The 12,933-nt window shown below is 43.7% G+C and overlaps 1 protein-coding gene across 8 annotated transcripts in view; it reads right to left on the bottom strand.

Moving 5' to 3' along the window:
* Positions 1–12,933, bottom strand: part of LOC118238834 — a 33,795-nt gene that overhangs the window by 6,797 nt on the left and 14,065 nt on the right. For 6 of the 8 annotated variants that reach the window (XR_004772425.1, XR_004772426.1, XR_004772429.1 and 3 more), the window contains one exon: positions 9,698–10,850. The exons of the other annotated variants lie outside the window; for them this stretch is intronic. The gene's annotated coding sequence lies outside the window, so the exon portion shown is untranslated. Of the gene's footprint in view, positions 1–9,697; positions 10,851–12,933 lie in introns of those variants that run through there. 8 annotated transcript variants of the gene reach the window in all.

Genomic DNA, 12,933 nt, shown 5'->3' with positions numbered 1-12,933 from the left:
TGGCCCATAGGCCCTCCCAGGGTGGTTGCTATGCTCTGTGCGTCATTGCTGTGCACTTGTCCGTAAAGCACACCCAGAGCCATAAAGCATAGCACCACCAGCTAACTTCTGATTGGTTCCTTGCCACGAGGCAGGCGTCTGACCTCTAAGTGACCAAGGCAAGGTTATGGCAAGCACGTGTTACTGTCGTGGCTGCCGAAATGGGGAGCTGGTCCCTTTAGAACCTTTCTAGTTTCATCCAACAAGCAGGTAAACAGACAAAAGCGGCTTATGGTGGCCACCATCTTGGTCATGTGACCTACCTGTAGACACGCCTAGCTCCAGCGCCTATGCCAGCAAACTGTCTACCGGATTTTTGATTTCTGCCAGATTTTTTTGCTTTTTATTTTATTTTATTTTTTTGTCTGTGATTTCTTCTTTCACTGGCTCTGTTGTTCATGGCTTGTTTACTAAATAATGTGCCTTACCAGGGCCCTCTGTTTAAGTCTACTCTGTCCCTTTAAATCTCCTGTCTGTTTGCTACAATGTACAAATCAAAGATTACATTCTGGTTCCCCCTTTTACTGTTATCCAGTCCTGCTTGTCTCTGTACCTGTAATTTAACTTTATACTTATCTAGCTCTATATACAACTTAAATTAAACTATGCTAAGTCTCATATTTCTAAATTGCTATGTATCTTAAAATGATGGTAAACATTTAAAGTCATAAAGGTCTAATTTAACTATACTTAAAATATAAGCTAAGACTATACAACTTAAATTTAACTCATGTATCTTTAAATGCTGATGAAAGTTTAAAATCATAAAGGTCTATTTCAAACTAACAAAATATTTACACCACTCAGTCCACCCTGTAAGCCATTTACAAAGGTACAGATTTTATTACAAAAAGGGATTTTTCTCTAGCTAAAGGCAAACTTAACTGCTGAGATACTAAACAGGCAGACAGCCCTCAAATGCTCAGAGATCTAGAGAATATTTAAAATGTTTTTTTAAAAAGCTTTTTATAACAGAGAGATAGGCCAGCTTCTGGCTCCACCCCATATCCTCCAAGAAGACTGATGGGCACTGAAGAAACTTCATCTCGAGTCAGTGACAACCCTAGTCACTGAGCAACCCTGCCCTTCACCTCAACTGCTATAAAATAAACCAGACTGTGGACAAGAGGACAACGGAATCAACTTTCCCCGAGTTGCTTGGGCCAACGGTAGGCGAGTCTTCCTATGGTCTGAAATCCACAGGTCACATGCTATCAGCAAGAAGGCAAGAGTCCTGCAGCCCGCTACTATGGATGGAAGACCTTGGGGGTGGCTGTCCATGCAGCCTGCTGGCAAGTCTCTGTTATTCTTTAATCATTGATTCAGGTAAAATCTTAGCCTTCTCAAGAACTCTGATGCTTTTGGCAACTGGTAGTCTTGCCAGCTTAAAGCAAAACAGATTCCAGGAACAGGTATTTTAGGGTTTATCGTCGTGAAGATAGGAAAATGTAAAATGAATGAAGGTCTGAGAATGTAGTTACGAATGTCTGAGGATGGAAAGGTCTAACACGGTGGATAAATGCAAGTTATGAAGGTCTGAGAATGGAAGGTCTAATATGGTAATGTAAAGTGTATGAATTAAAGTTATAAAGGTCTGAGGATAAAAAGGCTTAAGTGATAATAAAGTGAGTTGAGACATTAAAAAGAATGAAATATGTTCCTGATTTCTCTATTTCTCATGCTACTGTTCATAGTCAGTTCTATAATAGTAGTTGTGTATGATCATAACTACTAGGTCAAGATTAAGATGCTTTTCATTGTCCTAAAAAAAAAAATCTGTCAATTTTAAAATGGTAGTTCTTTCAGCCAAGTTGCTTCTAACATGAATATGCTGCTAATGTGTCTACTACTTATGTTTCCACAAACTCTAAGGATTCTTGTAAGTTCCAGGGCACTGAATTGGATCCAAACAAACAGGTCAGATTCACTCCAGTTATTCAATCTTCACCTGGTTCCAGGACTCCCTTCCCTCATGTTAGAACTCCTCGGGAACCCTTCCCTCATCTTACAATCTTCCTCTCAAGTGACAAGGACCTAAGAAAAGAATTTTTTTCAAAACTCAACCTTGTCCTCTGCTCTGCCAACATCTTCCCAGGTCTAAGAGGCGACAGGGAGTTCTGTACAGCCTGGACTGCAATGAAACAACCAACTACCCCAGGACGTGGCAGCACCCCAACCTTCTCGGGTCCCCCAAAGATGGTCAACACCCCCCACGTCAGCAGGAAGCAGTCTTGAGAATTCGATGCCCTGATTCCTTAACCTGCCATGTATAACACCCCAACTTTTTTTAATCATAAGTAGAGGTGGGAATGAAAGATGATGGGCTCTACCTCTTTAAGAGACAGGCCCTGCCCCCTGACAATGGTCAGGGCATGCCTTAGAAAACGTGCTATGTCATTGCCATGTCACCCGTCACCCATGAGGACTCTGCTCTGGGCATGCGTGGAACCTCAATGCGCATGCGCAGTCTTCCCTTTAAAAGCTCCAACTCTCTCTGCTTCCTCTCACCTACACACTCTCTCTGCCTCTCTATGGCGACCGGCCATGGCTGTCAGTCATTACCCCTTTTCCTCTCCTCTTCTCTCTTACTCTCCCTACTCTGCCAGCCCTTATAATAAACTAGTTATTATGTTTCAAAAAAAAACAAAAACAAAAACAAAAAACATGTGCTTTACCAAGAGGTGGCATGCGCAAAGGTGTCTCCTTTTCTATTTTTATTTTTTATTTTTGTGGGTGACCCAGCACAATGTGGCCCTTCCTTGTGAGCCACTTCATTCATGGCTAACTTTTTTAAAACAAAATAGGTTTACTGAGTGTACTGCAAGGGCATTGGACTAGGCAGAAACCAAAGCACCGCCTACCCTTGGCTCTGTTTCTGTTGTTGAGGTCATCTCCTCTTACCCCCTGGCAGTTGGCAGGAACAGCACCACCAGCCTCAGGTCCCAGAGGAAGCACTAACCGCTTGTGGGGTCCTGCCAGGTGCTTCAGATCAGCTGTCTTGAGGACAGAGATAAAATAAAGGCCCATGCTAGAGTGGAGTTGTAAAATAGAGCCCACTTCCCAGGCTGCATAGGCCAACCTGACTCAGAAAACGGAGGCTGACGGGGGGAGGGATGTCCTTCTGTATATATGGTTCTCTTATTTGTTGATGAATAAAACACTGCTTGGTCAGTAGCCAGGCAGGAAGTATAGGCAAGGCTACCAGACAAGTAGAATGCTGGGGAAAGGATGAAGAGACAGGACACAGAGATACAACGCAGGAGATGCCATGCAGCTGAGGAAGGAGTAACAGGTCCGGATCCTTCTCTGTTAAGATAAGATCATGTGGAAACACTTAGCTTAATAGAAATGGGTTAACAATTAAGAGAGAGCTAGCCAATAAGAAGCCTGAATCATTGGCCAAACAGTTTATAATTAATATAAGTCTCTGTGCACTTATTTAGGGCTAATTGGCTATGGGACCAGGCTGGAAAGAAACTCCAGCTACAGGAGGCTGTACAAGGAATCAAAACCCAGCTTCCTCCAGTTTTCTGCACTGGGTCTGGGCCGCAGTTATTGTGTTGTGGACATCATCTCTCATTTGGTCATCATAGCCTTTTCTTTGAAATATCATGAGGACAAATTGCTTGGGTTCAAATTCCATTTCCGCATGGTCAGGTGGGAGCAGGGAAATCACTTCAGTTCTCAGTGCTTCGGTTTCCGCGTGTAGGTAATGATATAAGTTCATTGTGCCAATAGGGTATATATGTACAGCACTTGGCCACACTTGGCCAGGGCTTACCCAAGGCCAGTCCCTCCAGGACCCTGACACTTGAGGAGATCTCTCTTCTCAACCACCATCCTGTCATAGTGGACAGCAACCCTGTCCATCCCAGTGCACAATCCACAACCTGGCAGCCTCTGAGGTCTTGTAAACTATCTGACATTTCTCAAGTCTGTTCTGCTTTTCTTCTCAACTTACCTCGACTACCCTGGAAGTCTGTTATGATAACCCCCTCACCACTTCTCCCTCCCCCAGACCCACCCACTGCAGCAGATGCCAAAGTCTGCTTGAGACACAGAGATGATCCTGTTTCCTCCCCTGGACTTTCTGTCCTTACAGTGACTGTAGGATCCTAGCAAAACAGATTTAGAATAACAAGGCAGCTAGCTCATTGTCTCCTAATAGGTAGACTGGGGCATGTCTTCCCTTCTCCCATGCCCATTCTCTTGCTTTATCTATCCCTGTGTACTTCAGAGGAAAAAGCATCTTCTATCCATGAAATAATATTCCTCCCCTTCTGCCAGAGTGAGCCCACAGAGGCAATGTGCCCATTTCCAAACTTAAAACTCCATAAAGACACATATGTACTGAGTCCTTCCTCTCCCTGCTCCTGGTGGGAAATGGGCCCTTTTGCACAAAAATACATTGCAGTCGTGCTAGATTGCATTGGTATTTGTGGTGATTTGAAAGAAAATGGCCCCCAAAGGAAGTGGCACTATTAGGAGGTGTGGTCTTGTTGGAGGAATTGTCTCACTATGGGTTCGTGCTTTTGAGATCTTTTTCTCAAGCTTCGCTCAGTGTCACAGTCAATTGACTTCCTGTTTCCTACAAGATATGGCACTCTCAGCTCCAGCACCACGTCTGCCTGTACACTGCCATGATCCCACCATGATGATAATGAACTGAACCTCTCTGAAACTGTAAGCAAGCCACCCCAATCAAATGCCGTGGTCATGGTGTCTCTTCACAGCAATAAAAACCTATGACTATTAAAAACTTAAAAGTTTTCCTTAATAATGCTCAAATCTAAAGAATGTGAAAGTGCTAAAGTGTTACACTGTCTTCAGCAGTGGTCTGGGACCAGAGATCGTAAGGCCTTGGCCCTGTGGGGACAGGCCACAAGAGCTGAGGGCTGTTGCAACCCCATGAAAGGCTTGGGATGGTGGGGTCTGTAGGACAAGGAGCCCTGTCTGGGCTGTCATTCTACCCATGTTTTCTTCCTGAAAATATACCTGATCACTACAATAGCAACAGGTGTGTATGGTGGTGTCCACACAGCGATAGTCACAATAGCCAACAAGTGGACATAATGCTAATATCTGCCCATAGATAAGTATACAAAATGCCATGTGTTTTTTGTTTTTGTTTTTGTTTTTTTTCCTAGACAGGGTTTCTCTGTGTAGCTTTGGAGGCTATTCTTGGCACTCGCTCTGGAGACCAGGCTGCCATGTGTTTTATAAGACAGCCCTGGATGTATGCATCTAGATATCACAGGTTCAGGCAGGAGGCTTACAGCAGGCAGGTTAGGGACTTGCTAAAAAGTTATGATCTGGGGACTCAAAGGAAATAAACCGCTCACACATGTGTACCTCTCATGGCTATTTATTCTTCAAAAAAATGTTCTTCCCAAAAGTTCTCTCTCAAAAGCTCTCTTTAAGACTTCTCCTTAAGGGCTGGAGAGGTGGCTCAGAGGTTAAGAGCACCGGCTGCTATTCCAGAGGTCCTGAGTTCAATTCCCAGCAACCACATGGTGGCTCACAACCATCCGTTATGAGATCTGGTGCCCTCTTCTGGTGTGAAGATATACATGGAAGCAGAATATTGTATATACAATAAATAAATAAAATCTTTAAAAAAAAGATTTATCCTTAAAAGTTCTTTCTCTAAAAGCTCTTTCTTAATGTTCCCTATAGAAGTTCTTCTTAAAAATTCTCCTAGAGGTCTTCCTAAAAGTTCACTGAAAGTGCCTTCTAAAAAGTCTCCAAAAGTTCCTTCTTCTAAAAGTTCTCTTAGATCCCACAAGGCTCCTAGTTATTTATAGGCACATTTAACCACTCTGACAATAGGGCATGCATATCTCTCAGAGCCAGGAAGGCTGGTAAAGTCTTGAGAAAAGCAGGTACCTCACAGTCTTGCCCAGGATGTGATTTGCAAAAAGTCCTGGCAAACTTAAGTCTCAGCACTGTAAACCCATTAAAGGGACTTCTCAGCGTTATATCAAAGGGAAAAACTAAGGCTATGTAGTATGAGATCCAGAGGCTGCAGCTCTTACTGCTGACACCCTGGTGAGAAGGAAATTCCTTTCTCTGGGGCCTATTTGAGAATACAAAGTACCCAGTATATATTCTATATACAGCTAAATTTGCAGTAACATATTGTTAGGGTGGAAGTTCCACCCAAGCCCAGGACCTCCAGATGAAAAGTCTACATCCCGATAAGCCTCTTTGCCAATGCAGCAGTCCAAATCAGACCAAATCAAACCAAATTAGAAAAAGCCCACATTTAATGGACACAACACTCCTGGATGGCCTTCCAGCCCCCCAGAGGGGAGATGGGAAAGAGAGACTGGAAAACCACACAACTATTTTTTGGGGTCAGTTTAAAAACCCTGTGGGAGAGATCTTGAGTATATCTCGGGGAGGGATCATCATTTGGAGGGCTTTTTGAGAAGCAGCAGGGTTTGTAGGGAGATAGGGAAGGGGGGCGAGGGTGGAACTTTCACCCTAACACAAATATTCTGGAGTTGGTACCTAGAATGTTAATTGCTACTTCTGTAATAAAAGATGAAGGCTTGCAGCATCTAGAGTCCCAGATACTTGGGGGCTGAGATGTATCACGTGATCCTAGGAAACCTGGGTCAGCATGGGCAACATAGTGAGACCCCAATCTGCCAGATAAACAAGCAAACAACAGCCAAGTAAAGAAATTCTGACATATGCTGTAGCATAGCTAATCTCAAAGGTGTTGTAAGTGAAATAAGCCACACACTGAAAAGCAAATATTGTATGATTTCACTTAACTGAGCTGCCTAAGTTAGTCAAATGCACTGAGACAGAGAGGGGTTGTTGCTAGAGCTGCCTGGGAAGTGATGCACAGAGCTCCAGTGACTCAAAAGTTCTGGGGACACAACTCTGAACTTAACCCAATGAACTGTGGGGTTAGAAATAGTTAAGGTAAGTTATATGTCATATACAATTTATTAAGCCAGGTGTGGCCAGCACGCTTGCAATCCTAGCACTTGGGAGGCTGAGGCAGGAGTACAGTGAGACCAGCCTGGGCTATCTAACAAGCCCCTGTGGGAGTCTGAGTTTAGACAGACTCCCTGGTAGTCAGACAGCTAAGGAGAGGGGCCATAATGAGGTGTGATGGTTTGAATACGGATTGCCCCCATAGGTTCATATATTTGAATACTTGGTCATTAGGTAGTAGTGCTATTTGGCAGGGATTAGGAGGTGTGATCTTCTTGGAGTAGGTGTGGTCTTGTAGTAGGTGTGGCTTTGTTGGAGTTGTATCACTGGCTTTGGTGTTCCAGATGCTAAAGCCAGGCCCAGTGTCTCTCTATTCTTTGCTGCCTTTGGATCTGGATGTAGAACTCTTGGGTACCATGTCTACCAACCATGCTTCTGCCATGGTTCCCACCTTGATGATGATGTACTAAATCTCTGAACTGTAACCAGCCCCAATTATGTGTTGTTGTTGTTGTTTTATAAAAGTTGCTGTGGTCATGGTGTCTCTTCACAGCAATAGAACACTGACTAAGAGACTAGGTAATGAAGGTATCAAATTGTCAAGATGACCAGCTTCTTCTGTACCCTCCTGACCTGAGACAAAAGCCTGGCAGCTTAAAACAAAGGCCTTGTAGGCTTTTGTCTCCCACTAGCAGGCCCCTGCTGTGGGCTGGTTTAACAAATTCAAGGCCTCTTCAGGACATGTCACACAGACGGACCAACCAACCTGTCTTTAAACTGATCAGCCCTAAAGTAGGAGAGGGAACTCTTTTGAGGCGTTGAAACCCCCAGCCCTCAAAAAGAGACCAGATTTTTCAGCTTTGTGGAGGGTCCTCTTCTCTGTCTGATGCATGTGTGTGCTTCCTCACCTCCAGTAAACACCTCTCTTCAACCAATGATTCTGCCTGTGGTGGGTGCTTGAGGTTTCTCTGCTGTTGCCTGCTGTGCTCCAGAGTTCTGCCTTCTAATTCTTTGACTGTCAAAGAAAATGAACCCTATCCAGACCCCCTAAATTGTATCACCTATGTCTAGATAGATAGATAGATGATAGATAGATAGATAGATAGATAGATAGAAGATAGATAGATATAGATAGATAGAATGATAGCTAGTTGATTTACTTATATTAAAGACATATTTTTGTTGGTATACTCTTTTTGTTTGTTTGTTTTGAAACAAGGTCTCATGTAGCCTCTGCTGGCTTTGAACTCACTACAACCAAGAATGGCCTTGAATCCCTGATCTTCCTTCTGTTAAGTCCAAAGGAAGTTCCATTTCCCCCAATTCTGGCAGTGAGATAAAAGCCATTCCTCAGGAACTTGTGATGTCGGTTCCCCTCTATCAGAAGGAGCTATTTCCCTTATCATTGACAGAGGGACAAATGGCTATCTGTGACCTATCAGCACACCAAAGCCCAGGCTGGCCTCCGGGCTCCCTCAGTTATCACAAGCACCTGTTACACATTTCACAGTTCATGCTGGCATGCTGGTTCTTCTCACCTCTGCCCCACCCTAAACTCCCTTCAGCTCGTGGGCACCCTCCCCCAGCTACTCATTCTCCTTATAACCCTGCTATTCTGACTATGCTTCCTCTTTTTTGGTTCCTCACTTTCTTTGTCTTCCCCTGTCAGCTTCTCTCTGTCCCTCTGTTAGTCTTTCTCTATCTCCCCCCTTCTCTCTCTCATCCCTCCAATCTATATTTCTCTCTCTCTCTTTGCTCTGCCCGTTTCTCTCATGGCCAGGTCCAGTCTGCTGGCCATGTTCAGTGTACCACTTTCTCTGCTCTGGACTCCTCCAGATGCCTCTGGCTGTGCTCTCCCTCACATCTACAATAAAAACCTTCCCCAAACCATACAGTGGAGGGGTCGTGCCAGTTTATACACCTGCCTCTGCCTTCCAAGTACTTGGATTACAGGCATGTGCCACCACATCCAATTTGTGACAGATACTTTTAGTTTGGCCCAGTGGTAGTGGTGGTAGCAGTGGCGGTTTCTGTCATGCAGCCTCCAGGGAACAGAACTCTGAAGGCAGCCTAGGCATGAGGAAAAGTGACCACCTTTCTGTCTTACCCCAGAGTGATTCCCAATACCACCCAAAAGCATCTGAGGCAGGCAGGCTGTACCACAGTGGCCAGTTGCTTAAATCTTTTCACTGCAGGGAAGAGGCAGGCAGGGGACTTTCCTTTGGCCAGGCAACAAAATGGAGGAAACCAAGCTGTCTCTGATCTATGAACAGAAATTGTCCTTTCAGACCTCTTTTTATGAGTGTTGTCCCCTCCCCACCTCAGGCTGCCAGAAAGATGAAAGAACAGCTGTCACCGCTGGGTGTGGCCCACTGGTTTATCATCTCTCTCACCCCATCCCAACAACCTCCCTTCCAACTTACCCCCACCCCCGAAAATGCCTGAGCACAGTCTCCTATTTTAAGAGCTGAATTCCCGGTCGGCATAGCAACTTGGAGACTGTAACTTCTGTCAGTTACCATTGGGATGGAAGCAAAGCTACCTTTCCCCAGGGCTGCAGCTGGCCTGCAGCGGAGGGCGGGTCCAGCTACATATGCCCATGCAGATATCTCCCCCATCTTCTTCTTTGCCTATTTTTCTACCCTTTAAAAATGTGAAAACCACCCTTAGATTGCCAGTCATTTAAAATACAAAAAGAAGCCCTATCTATGGAAATGGAACTATATGAGTAATTTTATTTCCCCAGAGTCCACACATTTGTATTCATTACATTTTATCAATTGATGTTCTTCAAGTGCTTCAAAATTAAAGTCTTAGGTTACACAATGAGGGTTTTTTGTTTGTTTTTGTTTTGTTTGTTTCTCTTTTGTTTGTTTGTTTTTGTTTTGCCAAGCATGGTGGCACACACACCTCTAAGCCTAGAACATGGGAGCTGCAGACAGGATTGGGAGTCCAAGGATAGCCTCTGCTACACAGAAAGTTCTAGGCCAGCCTGAACTAAATGAAACCTTGTGTTAGGATTTTGCAGTGATAGCAGGACCAAGGAAAGTCTGAAAAGTTTAAACCATGCAATAGATCTCATGCAAGAGATTTATTAGGGGTGGAGAGCAAAAGGCCCATTCTGAGCAAGGATAGAAAAGGAGGGGCAGGGCTCACACCTTCGGGCTTTATAAAGGGTACCTGACTCTTGGGCACAGTGCAAATGTGTTGCTTTTGCAGCTGGTGATGACTTGACTGCTGACACTGAGTTGCTGAAAGCAGGCTGAGGGAGTACTTGGTTCTGGAATGTGAGTGGTTCTCAGTTTACCAACGTCCTTCCCTCATAACTTATTACAGAAGGTGAGGAAATAGTAAGGGGTGGCTGGTGAGGCAGGGTGGGGGAGTGTGATATTTTTAAAGCTTTATTTATTTATTACATACACAGTGTTCTGCCTACGTGCCAGAAGAGGGTACCAGATTGAATTGTAGATGGTTGTGAGCCACCATGTGGTTGCTGGGAATTGGAAGAGCAATTTGGGACCCCTGGAAGAGCAGTCAGTGCTCTTAACCTCTGAGCCATCTCTCCAGCCTGGGCATGTGATTTTTTAGACTACTTCCTGTTGTCTGGAGACATTGACATCTTTGGGGACCCAAGAAAGCGGGGATGCTGGCCAAGTCAGGAAGAGCAGACTGTTTCACTCTTTGTCCAGACTCTTCAGGACCATCTGGGGCTAGAGAAGTGCAGGTGGCATCTTTGAAACTGGACCACTGGGGCTAGCTGCTTTGAAGATGTCCAGGATCCAGATTTCGAGGGAACACCTGGAGCTGGCAAGCTGCTGGAGCAGTCTGCAGTTGATTTGAAACCTGTTGTGACAGATAGACTAGGGAGAGAGGGTAAAGTTAAGGAACTGAAGTGAATTTTTTAATGATTTATTATTTTTATTTTATGTACATTGGTATTCTGTCTTTATGTGTGTCTGTGGGAGGATGTCAGACCCCTCTGGAACTGGAGTGACAGACAATTGTGAGCCACCATCTGGTTGCTGAGAATTGAGCCTAGGTCCTCTGGAAGAACAGCCAGTGCTCTTAACTGCTGAGCCATCTCTCCAGCCCTGGGAAAATTTTATCTTGGAAGTACATTCTGAATTTCTAGGCCCATGACCTCGAAGTTGGGGGAGGGGAGTCCCCAAACCAGGGAAAGTAGGGGAGATCCCAGCCTCAGGAATAAGTTCAATAGGCAGGTGGAGAAACAGGTTTTTGATTGACAGTACTTATCTGGAGTCCCTTTGGGCCATGAGAGGTGGATTCAAGTAGATTCCCTGAAGCTTCCAAGAATTATTATTATTATTTTTTTTTAGGACAGGGTTTCTCTTTGTAGCTTTGTAAACCAGGCTGGTCTCGAACTCACAGAGATCCACCTGCCTCTGCCTCCCAGGTACTGGGACTAAAGGTGTGCGCTTGGTTTACAAGAATTTTTTAAGTTTACAAAAAGCTGTAAGTTTTAGGCATGTTAGTATTTCCACTGTTTGTAATCTGTTCTGAAATCCACATTATGGAAAAGGCTGTAGAGTGATGCCTTTGAGTCACTGTAGAAGCTGGGGATCCAAAATGATTCTGGATTAAAAGTGTGAACACTCTTTCCTCTGTCCAGAAGATTAGACATGTTTTTAGCACAATGAGTAGCAATTTAAAGACTACACTTAGGAGAGGAAATCTAAAATTTTGAGTTTGTGACTGTGATATAGTCAGTGTTTACTAGAGCTAGATTAATAGTTTATCAGATCTCCATTAATTAATGTTAAAACGCTGAACTTTTAAAATCTCAATATGAAAGAAATATGAAACATTTTTCATTGTTACATATATCTTAAATCACTTTCTTACACCTTTACAAATTGCACACAAATTTACACACCTTAAGACACTTTCTTAGGCTTTCATAACTTGCTTTTACATGTCTTAAGACATTTTTTTAGACCCTCACAACTTAACTTTAGCTTTCATTTCCTCAAACCTAAACGTTTCACTTTTTTCTATCTAGTCATTTACCATGAGACACAGGTGGTCCATTACTGAGAGCAGTCTTGTAAATCAAGTTCCTTTACAAAAGGAATAGTAAAAAGTTACTTTGAAATCTGTTTTGTGAGTTTTTCTCTTTTTAGAGTCTGGTTGCAAGGTAAACTGTCTTTCTCAGTTGGAGGCCTCTAGGAAAGTGAAGCCTGAGGCCTTATTTTTACACATGAAGGGAGCTGAGAAGGCAGCTGAAGCCTTGGTTGCAAACTCCAGGTGGAGTTCTTCTGTGCTCCATCATCAGTAGACTTTGGGGTCACTGCTAGGATCTGAGGACCTCTGTCTGTCATGGTAAGCTTTTTCCATTGAACATTTTGAATGTCATATTCAACAGATCTCTGAAAAGTTTTGAAGACCAGTATCAATTAGATATATCAAAAATAAATAAACTTTGCTTGTTTCTTGTTGCTTATTTTAGGCTTAACTTTGAAAATCTACACAGGAAGGTAGATAAAACTTATTCCTATAATTAATTACATTAGTAGCATGACTACAAATATAGTTCTAAACACATTGAAGAATTCGATCATTTATAAGGTGAGTTGTTATTCTTTTGCTTAAATTAGAAATTTGAGAGATGGACATGAACTACAGAGAGCACATTAAACAAAGTTTATTACAGGTGGGGGAGAGGAAGAGAGAGACATGGAAGAACAGCAGAGCAGAGAGTAAGAGAGAATTAGTGAACACACAAAGAGTAAAAGAACAAAAGAGAGGGGAGGAAGAGAAGAGAAGAGAAGCATAAGAGAAGAGAGGAGAAGGGTAAGGGAGAGTAAGTGGGCAGGGGTCTGTCTTTAAAGGGGTCCTTTACACCTGCATGCAGACTTAGTTCCCATGGAACCCTGGGCTGACCAGGGTACTGCCTGAGTGGATTCTCCAGGTAACAGGGCCAGG

Source organism: Cricetulus griseus, assembly GCF_003668045.3.
Source record: "Cricetulus griseus strain 17A/GY chromosome 1 unlocalized genomic scaffold, alternate assembly CriGri-PICRH-1.0 chr1_1, whole genome shotgun sequence".
In the NCBI taxonomy this organism is placed as follows: Eukaryota; Metazoa; Chordata; class Mammalia; order Rodentia; family Cricetidae; genus Cricetulus; species Cricetulus griseus.
The sequence above is the reverse complement of the archived record's forward strand: the minus strand, read 5'-3'. Positions and strand labels throughout refer to the sequence as shown.